We start from the raw sequence: 21,307 nt of genomic DNA, 5'->3' as shown, positions 1-21,307 counted from the left end.
GGAGTTTTTTTAGGAAAGGTCCGTGTGAAAACAAAGAAAATAAGCCCAAATTCTACTGTCCTGTCATATAGGTACCATCAAAGAGTTTCAATGTTCACCTATCACCTCCACCATCAGAGATTCTCAATGGTACTATAATCATCTATTCATCATTGTTACCCAAAACACATGGGTCACAAATAAATTACTTGACTTAGGTATGAGTCGACCACGGCTCAGTGTACACGGTCAATTTGGGTTGCTTTGCTGCGTATCGTGATCCATCGGAAAGTTGCTCTACTTTAATTTTTTGTATATATTATTATTTTTTAATGTAATAATATATAGTGTAATTGAAGGATTTTCTTATGTTAGGTTATTTTAAAAAACAGATTTGAATTGTGATAAAAGAGCAACCGCCGAGTTACTTGCTGGTTCTTCTCGGTAGGAAAGGCATTCCGAACCAGTGGTAGATGCTTTTGACGATTCAAAAGAACTTATAAAAGTCTAATTGAATAAAAATATTTTGAATTTTGAATAAAAATAGAAATGATAAAAAATTATGATATGAAATGATAAAACTCTTGGATAACCTCTTCGTGTTTTGTTCCTGTTTTTTCGCTAGGTTTTGGGAGGATATTCCAATAATTCGTTAAAAATATTTAAATCATTATATTAAATACTTATAGGCGTCACTCAGAAAAAAACAGGTATTGATTTTTCTGAGTGACGCCTATACTTATACATATTATCAATATCACACTTCACATCACACTAATATTATAAAGGTGAGAGTTTGGCTAAAATTTAGAATAGAGATAGATAATATCCAGGATTAGCAGATAGGCTACTTTTTATCCCGGAAAATCAAAGAGTTCCCACGGGATTTCAAAAAAAAATAAATCCACGCGGACAAAGTCGCGGGCATCATCTAGTATACAATATTTGTTGTTATTAAAATATTATTAGTAACCAATATCGAGTATTATATGTCTATGCCAATAACACAATTAGTTCAATAAATGCAGTACCATCACGTCTTATATATTTTTTTTAAAGTAGGTGAAAATATAAAGTAGAGCATACTTCCAGTTAATTATGAAATTTTTTGCTATTTAACTATGTGTGCGTGTGCCTACATTGCTACTCGCTGCGTAGGAATAGAACTCACATTCTTGCAGTTTACACTGCACACTTGCACTGTAAGCGATTGCGGAAAAGAGTGGGGCGCGTCTTCGTGGATTGAATTATCTATACTTGAAGTAGGTGAAAATTAAGTTACCAATTTCGGCGAAATGACTACACATACCTACAAATAATGAAACTAATAAAAAGCTGTTAAAATGAAGAGGCATTTACATAAAAACTCGTTTAAATCGTATTTAGTGAACTTCTTTTATTTTAGAATTATTAATAACTAACTATACCTACGCTTAAATTAAAAGTAACCAAAGCAAAGAATAAAAAAGAAAAATATATGGTACTTAAGTAGATACGGTACGTAACTTTTCTTGATATATTCAAAATTAGAACTCCATTCGAAATCTTTTGTTTTGATAAAAAGATAGATCCAAGCAATGATATTTAAAAACCAGTAGCAGGACCAGTTTGCCCTTGACGAAAACAGGATGCTAGGTGTTGGGACAGTCGCTGTTTAACAGAAGTTGACAGCTGCATAGGTGAATGATCAAAATCTTAAGAGGGCTCTCTCCGTCACTCGTTTCATACAATCGTAGTTCCAATTTCATTTGAATATTAAGCAACCAAAGTCCATGAAATTTTGCAGACATATTCTAGAAACTAATATCTATGTCTGTGGTTTACTAGTTTTCTGTTAAAATATTCGGTTTCAAAGTTACGCGACACAGATATTAGTTTCTAGAATATGTCTGCAAAATTTCATGGACTTTGGTTGCTTAATATTTAAATGAAATTGGAACTACGATTGTATGAAACGAGTGACGGAAAGAGCCCTGTTAATCATGACTCTACACCAACTCTACTTACGTACTTTTTTCAATTTAATAATTACTAGATGATGCGCCTGATGCAAATTGATGGTCCTGAATTTTGTCTTTAAATCAGGAATCGTTAGGTCCATTTTACTTTGAGTTTATTTTGTTTCGATCGTGAGTCGAAACAAAATAACCTCAAAAGTATCTATCAAAATTAGTGAGAAGATCTTATACTGCGGGTACTGAGAACAATTAGAAATTACACATTTCCAAACTGTTCCTGCCAGAAATAGACTCGCTCAGTACTGCGTCGTTTATCGCAACACAAGAAATTCAAGTAACTATGTATTTATATACTAGCTGATGCCCGCAGCTTCGCCCGCGTGGATTGGTCAGATCCCCTGCAGCATCAGGATTGAGGAGTTGGACTCCAAATTTTTTATGAAACAATGTCGCAAAGTTCCTCTATCGATTAAAAAAGAAATGACGCAAATCGGTTCAGAAATCTCGGATATTTCGGTGTACATAGGTAGAAAAACACAACTCCCTTTTTGAAAGTCGGTTAAAAAAGTAGCCTATTTTACGCCCTGGTCAATCCTCTACTTGCCTGTGAAAGTCCCGTCAAAATCGGTTCAGCCGTTCCAAAGATTAGCCTTTTCAAACAGACAGACAGACAGACAGACAAAAATTTTAAAAACGTGTGATTCAGTTATGGTATCGTTCAAATAACCATATGAGCTTAATATGAGGTAGTTATTTCGAAATTACAGACAGACACTCCAATTTTATTTATTAGTATAGATTTACAAAACAGTATAATAAATCCCACCAAAAACATTTCATGTAAAATGTTGCCAAGACTCACAAGTTCATAATGCTTTCACTGTTAAAAAGTTATGAGATCTCTAGTAGAGCCAAGCCCCTAGCTGAGCTTAGAATTGCGCTGCCCATGGGACCTATCCCAAGTCCAAAGTATATAGCTCTTAAATGCTCTTGAGTATATCACATTTATAACAATAAAGAACAAATAACTCTACTTACAAGCTCTGATTTTACAAACCCTAAATCTTGGTTTAAAAAGGACGGCTTGGCCGTTTAATGTTCGTGGTACTTTTATCTGATATGACATTTAAGCCCGGAATAGCTTGTGCGACAATCATGAAGAATAATATAAATTAGTAATTGTCGAACAAACTATTCCTTATGACCTTAATATTATAATATGTTATGACATGTAATAGTTTCACGAACATTAAACGGCCAAGCCGTACTTTTTTAACCAAGATTTAGGGTTTGTAAAATCAGAGCTTGTAAGTAGAGTTATTTGTTCTTTATTGTTATAAATGTGATATACTCAAGAGCATTTAAGAGCTATATACTTTGGACTTGGGATAGGTCCCATGGGCAGCGCAATTCTAAGCTCAGCTAGGGGCTTGGCTCTACTAGAGATCTCATAACTTTTTAACAGTGAAAGCATTATGAACTTGTGAGTCTTGGCAACATTTTACATGAAATGTTTTTGGTGGGATTTCATTTCTTTTTGGCAGGTGCCCTAGATTTTTTTTTTGGATCTATTTTTTGTAGGTACCTACATCATTTTCATGGCCCGCTCTCTATCGTTACCTCTTTTTTTAAAAGCTTTTATTCCACTTGCAATGTATGTAACTATGTTTGTTTGGGTGGAATCTTGCAACTCAATTTTAAAGCAGATATATCAAATTTCAGTCTTTTAGGACTTCAGGAAACACATTTTTTAAATGTACAGACTGGGAAAAGTTTATTTTCCTGTTGTTTGAATGAAATCCCTAGCCTACATACCAAATTTCAGTCTTCTAGGACTTAGGGAAGTACTTTAGAACTTTTGACTAGAGGGGTTGTGAATGGCAATAAATCTGAAACCATAACAGGTAGAGAATTGATACTTGGTACGTTTGATAAGTCTGTCAAGGACATATTATCCTGAAAATATCAGCATTCTAGCGATAGACTTTACAAATAATTTGCTTCCCCCATACGTGGGAGTGGAGGGGGAAAATTTTGAATTTCTTAATTTTCCTGTAGTTTGTATGCAATTTCTAGTGTACACACCAAATTTCAGTCTTCTAGGACTTCGGGAAGTACCCTAGAATTACAGACTAGAAGTTTTGACTGTCAATAAATCTGAAACTATAAAAGCTAGACAATTGATACTCAATGCGTTTAATAAATCTGCCAAGGACATCTTATCCTGAAAATATCAGCATTCTAGCGACAGAATTTACAAATTTGCTTCACCCATAAGAGGCGTAGAGGGGGGGCATTTCCAATTTCTTAATTTTCCTGTAGTTTGTTGTCAATTTTTAGTCTACATACCAAATTTCAGTCTTCTAGGACTTCGGGAAGTACCTTAGAGGTTTTGAGTAGAGGTTTTGATGATCATCAGTGAGGGACGAAATCGGCGTATTTTAGGTATCAATAAATCTGTAACCATAAAAGCTAGATATTTGATACTTGGTATATTTGATAAATTTGCTGAGGACACCCTATACTGCAAATTTCAGCTTTCTAGCGTCATCCAGACCGAAGTTATGACGAGTCGAAAATACGGCGAAACACTTCGAGAAAAAGGTACGTAGCGCCCCGGCCGCCGTTTGGCTCGTCTTGGCGGGGGCACTGCCGTGCCCCCTGATAACGCATATCGGTCTTCAGAATCAAGTCTCGTGTCGCGGTAGCGTGCCTCAAAAGTATACATTAAGTTTGACAAACATCCATACTTCCATACTATAATATTGTATATTGGAAAGGTATGTCTGTGTGTCTGTTATACTTTAACAGCTCTACCGCTGACCAGTCTTGACGGGCTGGAATAGCTGGAATCCTGCAGACGAACAAATAAGGTACTGCTTATGCTGGGAAATTAGTTGCCACGGAATTTTTTTAAACCTCAAACCAGACTAAACAGTCTCGGGTGCCAGCTAGTATATAATGTTTATTTTGCCTTTATTTCGCCTTTATTTCGTACGTGTCTGAATATTTGGTAACAAATCGATGTCTGAACATGTTTGATAGTTTCTAGGCGACTAGACACTCTCACACGCGAAGTCTAGCGCCAAAAGAACGAATTTTAGGACAAGTATTTTTGACTGATACTTATATGGTAAAGATAACCCCAATGGCTTTCATGTCGGTTCCTATTTAGAAAGGATTTTCAGAAATCCCACCTAAGCAAGAAGGTATGGGTCAGCTAATAATGTCCTCCTAACCGAATTTCGGCTACGGCTTCGAAGTGCCCTATAGGGTTTATTGATAGACACGACGGACAGACAGACAGACAATATAGTGATCCTATAGGGGTTTCTTTTTCCTCTTGAAGTACGGATCCCAAAAACCTAAGAATATTTTTGACCCGACCCAGTGTTTCGAAAGATGAAAATTTTATAAAGCCGCACGCCCTTGCGAAAAAGAAAGGCGCGTACTGCTTTATACAATTATCATGTCATTCAATTCTGCGGAAAAAATCGCGCGATAAAATTTCACAGTGCGGGCTTACCCTTAGAGTCGGCTAATGAATGACCACTACAAGACCTAGTAATGGAACAACTATTGTTCGCTTTTCGGCTATTGCGTATAAGAATGCCGACAAACTAGATCAAAGATCATGCTTTATTGGATTAAGAGAACAGCTTCTAACAACTAACAAGTATTGTGTATTAAGCAAATATTTGAAAATTGGGCCTGCATTCATTGATGTAAAGACATAATATTTAAATAATGCTATTCACTATTACCACAATATATCTATAAAGTCATATCATTCTTCTTCTGTATATAAACAGTGTTAAAACATAATATTACACTTTGCTGTCCAAAATAAGCTTAAAGCTTCAGCTGCAAGGGGTACAATGGGCAAAGGATGGGGTTTTGACCTTTCCTCGACTGAAAAGTACCTGATCAGTTCATTGCGTAAAGGCTGTTTTACAACGGAGCAACAACATGCGACAATGTGGCATGCTATAAGGCAAAACATAAATTTTCAGCATCAAGCAGCATGCGGCAGTCTATTTTACACCATTCTATGCGATTGGAGTATTTAATATAAAACCTACCTTTTATACCATAAAGAAAAGGCACATAGAACATAGTTCATATTCTGACAAAATTAACACATTTTTAATCCCCGACCCAAAAAGAGGGGTGTTATAAGTTTGACGTGTGTATCTATGTATCTGTGTGTCGGTGTATCTGTATATCTGCCTGTGGCACCGTAGCTTCTAAACTAATGAACCGATTCTAATTTAGTTTTTTTTGTTTGAAAGGTGGCTTGATTGAGAGTGTTCTTAGCTATAGTCCAAGAAAATCGGTTCAGTCGTTTGAAAGTTATCAGCTCTTTTCTAGTTACTGTAACCTTCACTTGTCGGGGGTGTTATAAATTAATTTACACTTGTGTGCCGCTCAGTTCCGCTACATATTTTCTGTTGCTACAATTGTATTAAAAACTTCTACTAAACAACTGCGGTTGTTTTATTGAAGTATAGTTTATAACCATCATCTTGCTATAGAATGTATATTACGGCACGATAGTCCGCCGACGATTTTAAATCATTCCAGCATGCGTGGCATGCTTCAATGTCGCACTGGATTACCATTAGGGTAATCCAGTAATCCAGTAGTAAAATATACAAGCTAGGTAACGACCATCTAGTTCAGATTAACGCATCTTGATAGTCTATCACAGTAAAAAATTATTATAATCAAGATTGAAATCACAAAATTACACTAGATAAAATGATAAACTTAAGTATAAAAATTATTATAATTAGTTACTCATTTTTTTGTATCTAACAATAAATCTTTGGTACACTCATATTCTTGAGTGTAATAGTTTCGTTTTTATTAGATTTTGAGCAAAGGTCCTCGAATTACGAGTATGCAGTTCATTATATTACAATAATTATTATGTTACTCGTATCTGTAGTCTGTACCCTTTTAGCGTCAGCTGCATGGCCACAACAATGTCTGTTTCCCCACCGAATTCTTCACTGAATCACACAGAATGTCGCTTTACAGGAACTGGCACTGTTGTTATCCTATGGGTACGGACCTATTATTCCATAGTCCATACTGTTACGCTTTATTTGACAAATACTATTAGAATAATAAGCAATAACATTGTACCTAGCGTTATTTAAAATAATAATATGATGAAACGATCTTAGTTTCAATAAAAAACTGGTAGTGTTTTGTGACTGTATCAATTGGGATCTTTAGAAAAATCTTCTACCGATTCTCGAAACGTACAGTCTATCTCTACCTTATATCTTGTATATTTATCTTTTATATACCTTGTTGGTAGGGACCGAACAAAGTGGGCGCAGACACTCGGATAAAAACTACTTACCGTATATACTTACATACATAAATCTGCTTTATAGTACCTAGTTCACTCTGGTATTTACGATCAAACTAGTATTTTTTTGATAAGTTCTTTTATTTACAACTAGAGGATGTCCGCGACTTTGTCCGCGTGGATTTAGTTTTTTAAAGATCCCGTGGGACTTCTTTGATTTTCTGGGATAAAAAGTTGCTTATGTCAATAACAGGGACGCAAGCTACCTCGGTACCTTTCGTACAAATCGGCTAAACGGATGGGTCTTTAGAAATCCCGTAGGAACTCTTTGATTTTCCGGGATAAAAAGTAGCCTATGTCCATCCCCGGGATAAAAGCTTACTCTATACCGAATTTCGTCAGGATCACTTAAAATGTTCGCCCGTGAAACGGTAGCAGACAGACAGACAGACAGACACACTGACAGACACACTTTCGCATTTAAACTATTAGTAATAACTCTTAATAATAACTATTAATAATAACTCTTAAATATAATATAGTAAAAATAGTTTATCGGTGACAAAATACGACTGCATCTACTTGGTATAAAATATTCTCTTCTCTTATATTATTTATTTGAATGCATCATAATTTTCCGAATAACGTGACATTCAACTAAGAACTTTGTTAATTAAATCACCTAATTAAAATTTTTTCAAGATTTAATTTTAATATCCGTGTTCGAGAAATGTTACAGAAACATAATATTATACTTGTAATTAATTTATAGTAGCAAAATTATATGAAAACGGCATAAAAAGTCAAGGTAAGTCATGTCACGGTAAACAACTTCAAATCCGATGAGTTAGAAATTCTTCGAAAACATGCACAAGTCATTATTTAAGTTGGGGTTTATGAAGAAATTTTAAACGTTTATCACGTTTCTAATAAGAATCATCAAAATCGGCTTAGTAATTTTAACAAGTGACTTGCTGTAAGCCTCTTATGTCTTTGTCGCAACAGGTCTGCTATTTACATATAGAAAACACACTAGACTGCATCATCACTTACCACCAGGTGAGATTGCAGTCAAGGGCTAACTTGTATATCTGAATAAAAAAAGCATAGTAAGCGGTGATAACCTAGTAGTTAAGACATCGGCATCCTAATGAGATGGTCAAGGATTCTAACTTTTCGGAGTTATGTGCGTTTTAACGAAATTAAATATCTCATCGGTTTAGCGGTGAATGAAAACAGTGAGGAAACCTGCAAGCTTGAGAGTTCTCCATAATGTTCTCAAAGATGTGTGATGTGTCAATCTGTATTTGGCCAGCTTCATGGACACTGGCGAAACCCGAAACCCTTCTCATTCTGAAAGGACCTGTTACTTAGTATAGTAAGTTGGCGATGGGTTGATGATGATGATGATTAGAAAACCAATATTAATTTTCGTACAATTTTTTTCAATAAATTAACATCTTTAACTCTGACGACTTATTTACCTCAAAAATATATCTACTCAAATTATTTATAGATAGTAAAATTACCTAATATCCATTTACCAGTTGGATTATGAAAATCACTACCTTACACATTTATTATATGAGTAGTTATACTCATATAATAAATGCGAAAGTGTGTTTGTTTGTGGGTTGATTGGTTTGTTCTTTAATCACGTCGCAACGGAGCAACGGATCGACGTAATTTTTGCTTAGGTAGGTATACCTAGTTAAAGACCTGGACAGTGATATAGGCTACTTTGTATCCCGGAAAATCTAAGAGCTCCCACGGGATTTTAAAAAACTAAATCCATGCAGACGAAGTCGTGGGCATCAGTTAGTAGATATATCTACGATTGTAAATAATGTATCTCAGTATTGATGTACGATAGTAAATAATGTAGGTACTTATTTGATTTATTTGCGCAATCAGTGTCTATGTGAATAAGAATTCCTAAGTCGAAATTGAACAATATAGATTAGATCTTGTATTAGTAAAGGGTTGTTGACCATTGGCAGTTAGATGCTATCGCTGACGGATCAATTGACCCGTTTATATTGTCTCGTGCCGACTGAGTCTCGCAGACCTCACCAAAAATATTTTACTATGACTCATGTCAACCTTCGAAATACAAGATACTTACCGCGCCGTGAGGAACTCTTGCCTATATCTATCTATAAAATATATATTATCTCTCTTTCTCTCTTTCCTGTGTTTTGTGTATTTGTATATGTTTGTATGTGCAATAAAGAATATAGCTAAGTAAATAAATAAATACTATTTTACAGAAAAAATGCGCTCATTCCCTTCCAAGAATATATTATTCATTATAACAGTCATTGTAAGTATTTAAGCCTTATATTACTAACGACTAAGTGTGAAAGTGTTTTAGACTTCCTATATTTTCATGTGGTGTCCTTTATAGACTTTATTTTTTAAAAAGCCGACCAAGTGCGAGTCAGGCTCGCGCTCCGAGGCCGAGGGTTCCGTACTCGGGTATTTTTTCCGACATTTTGCACAATAAATCAAAAACTATTATGCGTAAAAATAAATAAAAATATGATTTAGGAAGTATAGGTAAAGCGCTTTCATATGATACCCCACTTGGTATAGTTATCTTACTTTGAAAATTGAAACACATTTTGATATTTTTTTCTGTGATGTAACCACAAATTCACTGTTTTCAGATTTATTCCTATACTTGTGCTATAAGACCTACCTACCTGCCAAATTTCATAATTCTAGGTCAACGGGAAGTATCCTATAGGTTTTCTTGACAGACACGACGGACGGACGGACAGACAGACAGACAGACAGACAACAAAGTGATCTTATAAGGGTTCCGTTTTTCCTTTTGAGGTACAAAACCCTAAAAATGATTGGAACCTTAGCTATCTTGGTTCTTGACCAGAGTCTTAACAGTCATAAATCTAATGTTAACGCCCTCCATTTCCTTTTATATAAGACGTCTTTAATAATGACCGTCCGTGTCCATTACCTCAAGGTTGCAAGACAAGACGTAACTGTCTAATTGCGATATAGAATTAAAGACACAAAAGGCATATATTAATTAATTCCATTCAATTAGGTAGGTACATCACTGTAAGAGCAGTTGACCATGTTGACCCAAAGTGTTACGACATTATATATATTATAGAAGGTAGGTATAGTAATTTTTACGGTTGCGTAGTGAAGCAAGGTACCCTCATAGTTTCGTCCATATATCTATCCTCCTATCGTCACTTCAACTGTGCCACAATTTGTTTGGAACCATAGCTATAAAGTTTTGAAAAAAAAATGACATGAAAAGCATTATTAGGAAAAAAAAAATTGGTTTACACCACAATTGTTAAATAGGTTGGTATTTTCAAATATTCATTAAGTATTTTGGATAGTTTTCGGAAAAAATAACAGCCAAAGTTTTAATATAAATGGCTGTACGGAACCCGTAAGGTTTTATGCGTATTCTGCTTCTGACACGTACTTGAGCAATTTTTTTATAATGATTAAAGACCTATCTGTTTTTAATACAAATAGATGTTTAGATATTAATTAGACTCCATTTGTAAGAAGATAATTAAATAAAAGTGGTTTCGCTGCAGAATATGTTCGAACATATTAAAATATCTCAACTTCTGACTGACAGACATTACTTTAGCCTGGCGTACATATTATGTTTGATACATATTCGGAAACTCACATAGGCAACTTTTTATCCTGGAAAATCAAAGAGTTCCCGCGGGATTTTTAATAAACCCAAATCCACTCGGATGAAGACGCGAACATCATCTCGTTAAATAATAAATTGTATGAAGTATTAGAATACTTTATTCATCACACCCATTTATCGCTTATCTATCGAGGTTCACTCTCGGAAGTTTCCACTCCATATCATTGTCCACACGTTCTCGAAACCTCAATTGAGCCGCCCACGCGATCTTAGCTCATTAAACAGTAGAATAATACCATTAAACTAATTACAGACTCATACCATAATAGGATTAGAGCTTAGAGCTAGATACCTACTCTACCATATATAATGTATGTACGTGTACAATGAATAAGTAAGTAGCTAGTGTTCAAAGTAGGAGAGAGTCAAGACCTACGGTACGAATAGCGTGCTACAAGCAGACGTAGATGCAAACAGACGGTTCTCATATAAATATATAAAAGAAAAATCTGACTGACTGACTGATCTATCAACGCACAGTTCAAACTACTGGACCCATCGACATGCAACTGATGGCTATTATGATGTAGACATCCGCTAAGAAAGGATCATTGAAAATTCAACCCCTAAGGGGGTAAAATAGGGGTTTGAAACTTGTGTAGTCAACGCGGACGAAGTTGCTTACTGTAAGTAGGACGAAGTGGCATAATTTAGTTTGAATAAGAAACTTCGAAAAGAAAGTAACAGAAGCACACATGGGTACACGCATAACTTACGATGAACAAAGCGGGTCAAGATCTTTCCATTAACTTTCGTCTCAAAATCAACTGGTCACATCCTTACAATCCTACACACTAAAACTGTCTCTATATGCAAATTATTAAAGACCTTTATTGCATAAAATTATTTGTAGATGTCTAGATACGTAGACCTAATAAAAATCCTTAGAAAATACGTTCAGATGAAATTGACTCTTAATCGGCAAATTTCTAGAAAGTATTTTCGCTTGTACTGTTTTTGTTATAATGCGAGGCTGTTGAAGGCTGTATACGGAAGTCGAGAGTGAAATTGTGCAATATATTAACGCTTTCTAACGCCCCCGCGTGTGACGAGTTTACTGTGAAGGGGAAATAGGACGCCATTGTCTTTGCCCACGGGTTGCGTTCGATTGTTTGTTTCTTTCAAAACCGGCTGCGTTTTGCTCAAGTACAATATTATTTAAATAGACAATCTTCTAAGTACATACTCGTGTGTCTTTGTATCCACTGTCAATGCTAGTTGATTTTAAAGACTCAACAAGGGCCTATAAAAATTGCATCTTGCTTTAAATCTAGCTGATATAAATTTTATTATATATCTGATAATAACAAGTGTAAATTAAAAATTTATAACACCCCCGACAACTGAAGGTTACAGTAACTAGAAAAGAGCTGAACAATTTCAAACGGTTGAACCGATTTTCTTGGATTACTTATAGCTAAGAACACTCTCGATCAAGCCACCTTTCAAACAAAAAAAACTAAATTAAAATCGGTTCATTAGTTAGGAGCTACGATGCCACAGACACACACACGTCAAACTTATAACACCCCTCTTTTTGGGTCGGGGGTTAAAAAATAAATGGCTTGGTTATAACTATCAATAAGCCAAGCCTTTGATGTTAAAGGAGTAGCCCCGCAATAAAAATGCCCCTTAGTGGACTTGTAACATCTAACGAGGCGCAGGATAGGCTAGAGTCTATAATATTATTATGAGTGTATAATATTATTATGAGCAACTAGAAAATAAGTGTGAAAATCCCAACAAGACACCTATATCATATATAAACTATATTGATTTTATGGATATTATGGATGCATTTAATTCGCATTGTTGCTCATTCATGCAGGTTCATGACCAAAAAGCTTATTTAAGCTTCTTTAAGTAAGTATAATGTATATGCTAGAAATGCAAATGCCTCAGAAATCCTAACAAAGGAAGCTCTCCCTCCTAAGAAGCCCGTAAGTTGTTAAGCCTTTTTGTATCTTATTATTTCTTAGTTCTTACCTTACTAAATAAGCTTATCCAAACCTTTTATACAACTCACGTTTTCTTAGAAACGTGATTTCTATGACGTGTCGAATAGGAATCTCGAACAAGCACATAATATAAATTATACAAAAATACACACTGATTAAACCAACATGTATATGCAGCTCCGGAAATGCAAATCCAACTTTATTTCACGCGAAATAAGATCGACTATCATATTTTGTAACTGAAAACGAAATTCATGTCATTGGGGTCACACACGCACAATGTCACGTTAGGGTAATAATACAACCTTACGTATATTATTGCGATTCTCAACTGTATCACAAGGGCGCAAGGCTCATTTTTGCGCACATTTTGTAACTGATTGAGCATCAGAATCGTAAAGTGGCTACTTTGTAGATACTTTTGCTTTTCGAATAAGGAAAGTGAAATATTAAACGCCATATTTAACATGTCAATATAGGGTCATATTATTTATTAGCTTTTTATTGGAGACAAATAATATTTTCATAATAATTAATTTTACTCTTGGGTGCAGCATCACTCGCGTTGAACTCTAATGAACACTTCTTGAAACAAAACGAAAGAAGTACGTACTACAAAAAAATGTTTCTATTGCACAAAATGTCTACGTAATAAGGAGTGCGGAGTTTGAGCCCAACATTGTAAGTTAGGCGATTACAATCATATTATTGATTCCTAATCGTGCTATCAGAAGGCTATAAGAATTTGCAATGTAGAGCGTGAGATGAGATTTAATTATGAATATTTCACATAAACTCGTCCTAGAAACCTCAGCAGTATTCGATTGGTAAAATGCCACCTTTTTCTCCAATTAAACAAAAACCGGCCAAGTGCGAGTCAGACTCGCGCACCGAGGGTTCCGTACTCTGGTAATTTTTCCGACATTTTGCACGACAAATCAAAACTATTAAAATAAATAAAAATCTGTTTAAGAATATTCAGGTAAAGTCCTTTCATATTATGATACCCCACTTGGTATAGTTATCTTACTTTGAAAATTGAAACACATTTTAATTTTTTTTAAATCATGTAACCACAAATTCATGGTTTCAGATTTATTTATTTAATTGTGCTATAAGACCTACCTACCTGCCAAATTTCATGATTCTAGATCAACGGGAAGTACCCTATAGGTTTTCTTGACAGACACGACGGATGGACGGACTGACAGACAGACAAAAAAGTAGGGTTCCGTTTTTCCTTTTGAGATACGGAAGCCTAAAAAAGGGGAAAGCTGATGGAAACTTTAGAGATAAAGGCACCTTGCTTGAATATTGATCCCTCGAATTTCAAGCTTTAATCAGTACCTACCTAGGTCAATGTATCGAATAGTATTGGATACAGACTAGTTACGACAGTGTATTCCAAAATGCGGTCATAGCCTATTGGTTATGACGTCGCACTCCTAGTTGGGATGTCCCGGATTCGATCCCTTTAACTTAACTAGATGATGCCCGCGACTTCGTCCCCGTATATTTAGGTTTTCTTTAAATCCCGTGGCAATTCTTTGATTTTCCGAGACAAAAACTTGTCTGTATCAATTTCCGGGACGCAAGCTACCTCTGTACCAAATTTGTTATAAATTGGTTAAACGGATGGGCCATTAAAAGAATCCTGTGGGAACGCTTTGATTTTCCGGGATAAAAAGTAGTCTATATCCGTCCTCGAGATGTAAGCTAACTCTGTACCAAATTTCATCAAAATCCCTCAACTGTTGGACCGTCAAAAGCTAGCAGATTGACGGACAGACAGACGGACACACTTTCGCATTTATAATATTAGTAATTAGTATGGATGGATAAAAAGTGTCACTTACGTTCCCACCATGCCTCGAAGAACTCGTTAATGCATCGATTCCGGTTATTATTATTTAGTGACATCTGATGATTATCGTTGACGCTTGGATAAAAAATATGTTGATGGTAAGTTTTTGATGGGATTCTATCTCATATCTAGTTACCACTCACTACCGCACGTCTATAGTTACCACTTCCTCTAAATCTCCAAGTCTTCATCGCACGGTGAGAGCAATGCGTTCATACTTCATACGCGACCGATTTATGATAATATGAATTTAAAAATTTCTTCCTCCCACCCTCCTCAACCCTCAATAGCTACGGTTGAAGGAACGGACTGAATTCCAAAGGTCGGCGGTTTAAATCCCATCCGTTGCACTAGGCACAGTTAGTGTCTAACGATGGGGTTGCCATATACCTGGGCTATAAAAGCCTCGTTGAAATATCAGATTGAAATTAAAATAAAATACAAAAACTAATTATGATGGGGTTCACATCAAATGCAAAATACCTACATCCTGCCATCGCGCACTATTGCGCAGGCCCTAGCTAGATCCTTCCTATAACCTTTTACCTATTACTTATTCGTTTAGTATTGATTTCGTAACTACTTCCGAGAGATTTTCTATCTAATATAAAATTATTTAAATACTTTGGGGACTAAAGTTTTTATACAGACAGATGCGGCGAGCATAATATGTGATAGAAAAGCTATTTATTCAAATAAGCTTTTACAATTCGCACCTATAGAAAAATAGAAACTTTGGGTCATAAAATGACTTTGGATAACAATCTTCATCGACTCTTATTAAAACAGAGGCTTATTGTGGCGTAGAAAGTGACAAACTTACACTTAGAATAAAAATTTAGACACGTAGGTACCTAGGTACTTACTAATAATTTTTCCTCATATTATACTTATGGGAGTTTCGTGTATTTGGCCGACTTTTGAAATTGTAATTACGAGATATTCTTCAACATCGTTACGTATAAGTAACCTTTACAAAGGTTAACAACTTAACAATAATTGACTTTTATTATTTACCTTAAGTGGTCAAACTTGCTCCACTTAAAGTTAACAATAAAAGTCACTCTCTTTTAAAGGTCTCAAAAAGTAGAGCACTTACAGAAGAGCTTTCTACAGGTCATTGAATTGACGTAGAAAAGCGAATAACACATACAAATGGCTCCAATTTGCTACGCTAATACATGGCACTAAATCATAACTTACTACACAGTAAAGGGATAATTCTAAAAATAAAGCTTCCACTTAATCATCATCAAGAAAGCATCAACGTAAAAAGCGCATGCAAAGAAATGGGAATAAAAACTGACAGTTGACTAAGTTGGTCGTTGGTAAGGAATAAGAACTGGAAGAGTTAAGTGGGGGATACACTGTTGGAAATTTCCTTTTTAAATATTATCCTGTAATGGTCGATGCCTGCAACTTTGTTCGCGTGAAAGGGTTTTTAAAAATCCTCTGGTAATTTTTAATTTTGCGAATCTATTTCTGTAATTACCAAAATAGATGATGCCCGCGTATTCATCTACGTGGATTTAAGTTTTTTTATCCTTTGATTCCGGGATGCAAGCGATAAAATTTCGTCTCTGCATAACACTCGTCAAAATCAGTTAAAAATAAGCTTTGAAAAGCTAGCAGAAAGACACACTTTTAGAATATTAGTATGGATAACATAAATCTCTCAATAAAATCAAAATTTTGTTCCAATTTCGATCAAAATCAGATATTCCGGGACAAAATTTTGTCTTAGAAAATCAAAAGTTGCCACGGGATTTTAAGAACTTAATTGATACCCGCGTGTCGTCTAGTTAGGTATAAGTTTTTCTGTACCTACACAATATTTAAAAAAAATACAGCATCTTAGATTGCAAACTAGGTATAGAAGTCACTTAGGAAATAAGACCGTTACTAAGTATTTCACTACTTTAATTACAACATTAGCATTGCTCTGATACACAGACGTTAACTTTTTCCAACTTTCTTTGCGCACTTTCCCATTCATTACAATTCATTGTTTTTCATGACTTGCATTGTATGCTCACCGCTAAACATTCAAGAAATATCTTTTAAACTAGCTAATGCCCGCAACTTCGTCCGCGCGGATTTAGGTTATTTAAAATCCCGTGGGAACTCTATGCTTTTCCGGGATAAAAGTAGCCTATATCTCTTTCCAGTGATAAATAGTAAAAAGTTTGCAATGATTGGGTGCTTCCTAGAAACAAAGTAAGTATCACTGGTCAAGAAAAATCCGAGTTTATTACGCTCTCATATTAAACTTACACATGATTCATGCATTTTTTTGTAATCCATACAACATTTTGCAGAGTACGTTGACATGTGTAGGCTTATCTTAATAATAAGGACGTAAATGCATGTATATGAGTCACGGATGCTTGTTTGTTTGATTAACGCTGATGTCGCTTTCAACTGACATGCTACATTATATGATTACACTCGTAAACTATGCTTTAATTCAAGTACTCGTACTGGTGCTTTTAAAAGTGTATCTCCAATTACAAAGGTTTCTGTGCATATAGCAGGATAAAGGAAACGAAGCGTTTATACAATAAAAATAATTTAAGATTTGTAAAATTGTGACTACAGCAGCTGTGCATGTAATTTTTTATAAAAGCATTATGTTCAAATATTACACCGACTTTGTTTAATGGATTTTAAATTATGGGTCTCCAAATATGGCAAAATTTTCAATATGGGGCCTTTTAAGATCAAAAGACTCGAACGCCGATCACCACATTCTAATTTGGCTTATAATAAGTACTTACCTATCTATATTTAAGAGCGTACATCATAAATTCTATACTCACTCACTATTGAACTCACTATTGAATATTGTACCTACTTAATAAACTGTCATGCAAAACTCAATTTGCGCACAGCCAGACGGATAGACGTTGCATTTTATATCTATGGATTGTATATAAGTATGTATTATAAAATCTCAGCGTAAACCCTAAGAACTATAATTATTGCCATGGCACCATAAAATCAATATGGCGTCCGCATCGCGTCGCGTCCGTGCATATTAAATACCATAAGTATTGTTCATAAAACACACCATGCATATTAATGGGGAGATAGTACATTTCTCGATACTGAAAGCTATAGTTCCCATGATGTCATAGGATGTGCGACGGTTACGGTGGTGTCTATGAGGGCGATGAACTTGTTGGGGAAAGAACTTCAAGTAGATACATTCACACTTTATTACACTCGCACTATGAACTTCTCTATTGCAATTTTCTTCTAGTTTTTTAATTTTGGATTTGTCCTTTAAGAAAGTCGTAACAATTTTTAATTTAATGTACTGTAAACATTGCTACCATACGTTTGTAACTGCTAGATAAGTCTAGTTTTAAAAAATAAACTTTAAATTATAAGTAATTTTTTGTTTGCCTTATGGTTCGTTAATTTCAGTGAATACATAATAACCAATATTAGATACTTACCTACTTTTATTTCCCTCTTAAATTTTTTTAAACTTTTTTAGTGGTCGATTTAGTGTAAAAATTAATAAGTAACGTTAAAAATGTAAGTGTGCAAATAAAAGTACCTGAAACTGATAGTATAATGACATTTTTTACATACTAATTGCAATATTGTAAACCTAGCCTAACATAAGTTGAAAGTGCTCCTTCAAAGTGTAAGATGCTAAGTAAAAGATCAATGAACTCAGGGCATTGTCTATAGAAAAATCTGTTAACATTCTGTCTGTTAACTTCCTTACCTCATCACGAAGGCTCGTTGGAAATTTCCGATTGATACATAATAAGCGTTTCCTACCTTTTCTCATTCAACCTAATAACTAATTATTATTATCTACGGACTTAATACACCTTGCCATTCAGATGATTCCATAATCCAAACTGAGCCTGGGTCTCAAGGGTTTAGGCCGCCATGCTGACCGGTCAAGTGCAAATTGGCACACTTCACGCACTTTTGATAACATGTATGTGTGTATTAAGAGAAAAATGCCTTTAATTTTATGGCTAATAGCAAAAGATGAAAGCCAAAAAGTTACTAAAAGTGAAAAGAAAAATTAATCATTAGTGCTAAATTAAGCTGAATACAGATACGTATTAACCAAGTCTAAGTCAGGTTTCATAGGCCATGGTATTAAGATTCCTCAAAAAAGAAGCAAAACCCGGATGGTTTTAATCTAGCAGCAAAATAACACTGCAACTTAATTGCAAGAATCGCTTCAATTTAGAATTTCTATTAAAAATTCCTATACTTCATTATTATGGGATCCACGCCTTCCTTTTACGAGCAACGTACACTGAAATCATTCCGATGCACATATTAAAATATATTTTATATTTTTTGAAAGTTTCTTTGAAACTTGATGATCTTTGATTTCTTATGCGACTGTTTTAATTTGTTATTATAAAGATGCACATAATGCTTTACATAAATAATTATGCTAACATTTGAATACCTAGGCTATAATTTTTATCATTAACGATAAAAAATTAAGCGCATTTGCAGCCAAATATTAAAAGCAATTAAGAAACTAATAATAACCAAATAATATTATGTAGATACATCAAGATAAAAAGCGAATAATAATTAATTAATATAATATGTTTTATCATTTACAGTTGCCATTACTATACAATATTTTCCCACACTTTGAGTGAAAATCTGAGTGAAGTATAAACCGTAGTTGTATTTTAGTTATGCTCTCGCACTTAATTAATCAGTTTCATAATAGTATTGTTGGTACGTTGTCACAAGTTCATCGCAAAATAACCAATATTTATTTAGATTATTTTCTAAACGAATCCCACCGGGAAATAACTACTTACTTTTGAGAGCATATCTGCATCATTCCGGAATAAAACGCATCTAAAATTCAAGGCGTTTTTAAAACCTTGTGCACGTATAATCTTTACACAACACCGGCATTGGTTAAGCGGTCCCGACATCCTGATGTTCTTTTTTTAAGGCAACTTTGTAAGGTTTCCCTCCTTGATTGTAATTCTACGTAAGTCATATTACTCAAAGATGTTGAGATTTCAAAATATCATGTTGAAGAACTATAATTATTTTGTTATAGATACAACATAACAATGTAAGTTGATTAGCAAAAAACGTAACGATAAATGTATGTATGGAGTTCACAAATCACGACGTTTAACCGTCTATATGTTACACTACCCGATGCCCGCGACTTCGCCCGCGTGGATTTAGGTTTTTTGGAATGCCGTGGGAACTCTATGTGCTAATCCAGGATATTATCAGTCTCCATTCCTTTCAGCTAAATCCATTTAGTAGTTTTTGCGTGAAGGAGTAACAAACATACACACACACACACACACATACACACAAACTTTCGCCTTTATAATATTAGTGTGATTCATCATCATCATCATCATCATAATCATAACCGGCCCACAACTGAGTATATAATCTTTTTAGTTCTGATTACAAGCCAATAATAATATGTAGTTGAGTATTACTAATGCCATAACCACACCATAACCATCGGGTAAATAAGGGAAGCTAGTAAGGTAAGCAGGAAGCTAGCTAGTTGTACTAATAGTACTTATTAGATCACAGTTGCAAAATAATAAACCTATCGTTATGCCTTTCGCACGCATATTACTGCAAAATATCACCCATGGTAGACATACAAATCATTATAATTCTTTCGTTATGTTACAAACAACAAAAGCAATCTTAAGACTGTTTTGTAGAGTCTCTTTTCAAATAACCATCCATTCCATCCAATCCATGTTTTGCTCTACCATGTTTTTAACGGTGTTATATAAGTTTGAGTTTTATTGTTGAAATGGTAGAGTTCATTCTTTATTGTCATAGTTTTAGCACAGGGGTGGTTATCCACGCGTAACGTCATTTAGTATCATCAAAACTAAACGTATGGAACCCTGAATATCTCGTCTTACAACAAGGAAACATACTTACGGTTACTTTATGTCTCATATTTTTTGTATTTAAGAACTTGAAGTTGCTTATAAGGACGTATGAGTTAAACGAAGGTACTTAGTTCCTACTTACTATTTTATAGATTCCAAATAGCATCGAACTCCCCAAATGAAAAGCATGAAACTTTCGAAGTGAAAGCTTATTTAGACGCGTTGGGCGATTTTTGGATGAGTAAAAACTTCAAGGTCGCGTCACCGACACACTAATGTTTTTTTTTTCTCTCTCGTCTGGCTTTACAAAGATGTCAAGTTTGTAGTTATTTGTAACAAGTTAGTTAAACTATACAAGTGTGGACCCCGTCTGTGCCGGCGCTCGCCGACACACGCGCGGCACCCCCTTAGAGCGCTTTCCAGTCAATTTTAACAAAAAAAAAAACACTCCAAAAAGGCAGAGCACGCCCGCCAGCCAACACCGACACAGTAACCGACTAATGTTTAATAGTACCTACTCAGAATGTCGATAGATATAAAAACTAAAGTAATGTTAATGGTTTTAATTCACAAATTATGAAATTTAAATTCTTGATATTAGAATTAATTTGAAAATTAAAAA

The 21,307-nt window shown here is 34.8% G+C and overlaps 1 protein-coding gene across 5 annotated transcripts in view; it reads left to right on the top strand.

Annotated features, from left to right (window-relative positions):
• LOC123865745 overlaps nt 1-21,307 on the top strand; it is a 112,369-nt gene that overhangs the window by 40,402 nt on the left and 50,660 nt on the right. The window lies entirely within an intron of this gene.

This window comes from Maniola jurtina, chromosome 5 (genome assembly GCF_905333055.1).
Source record: "Maniola jurtina chromosome 5, ilManJurt1.1, whole genome shotgun sequence".
Taxonomy (NCBI): Eukaryota; Metazoa; Arthropoda; class Insecta; order Lepidoptera; family Nymphalidae; genus Maniola; species Maniola jurtina.
Note: the sequence above shows the minus strand (reverse complement) of the source record. Positions and strands in the feature narration are given on the sequence as shown.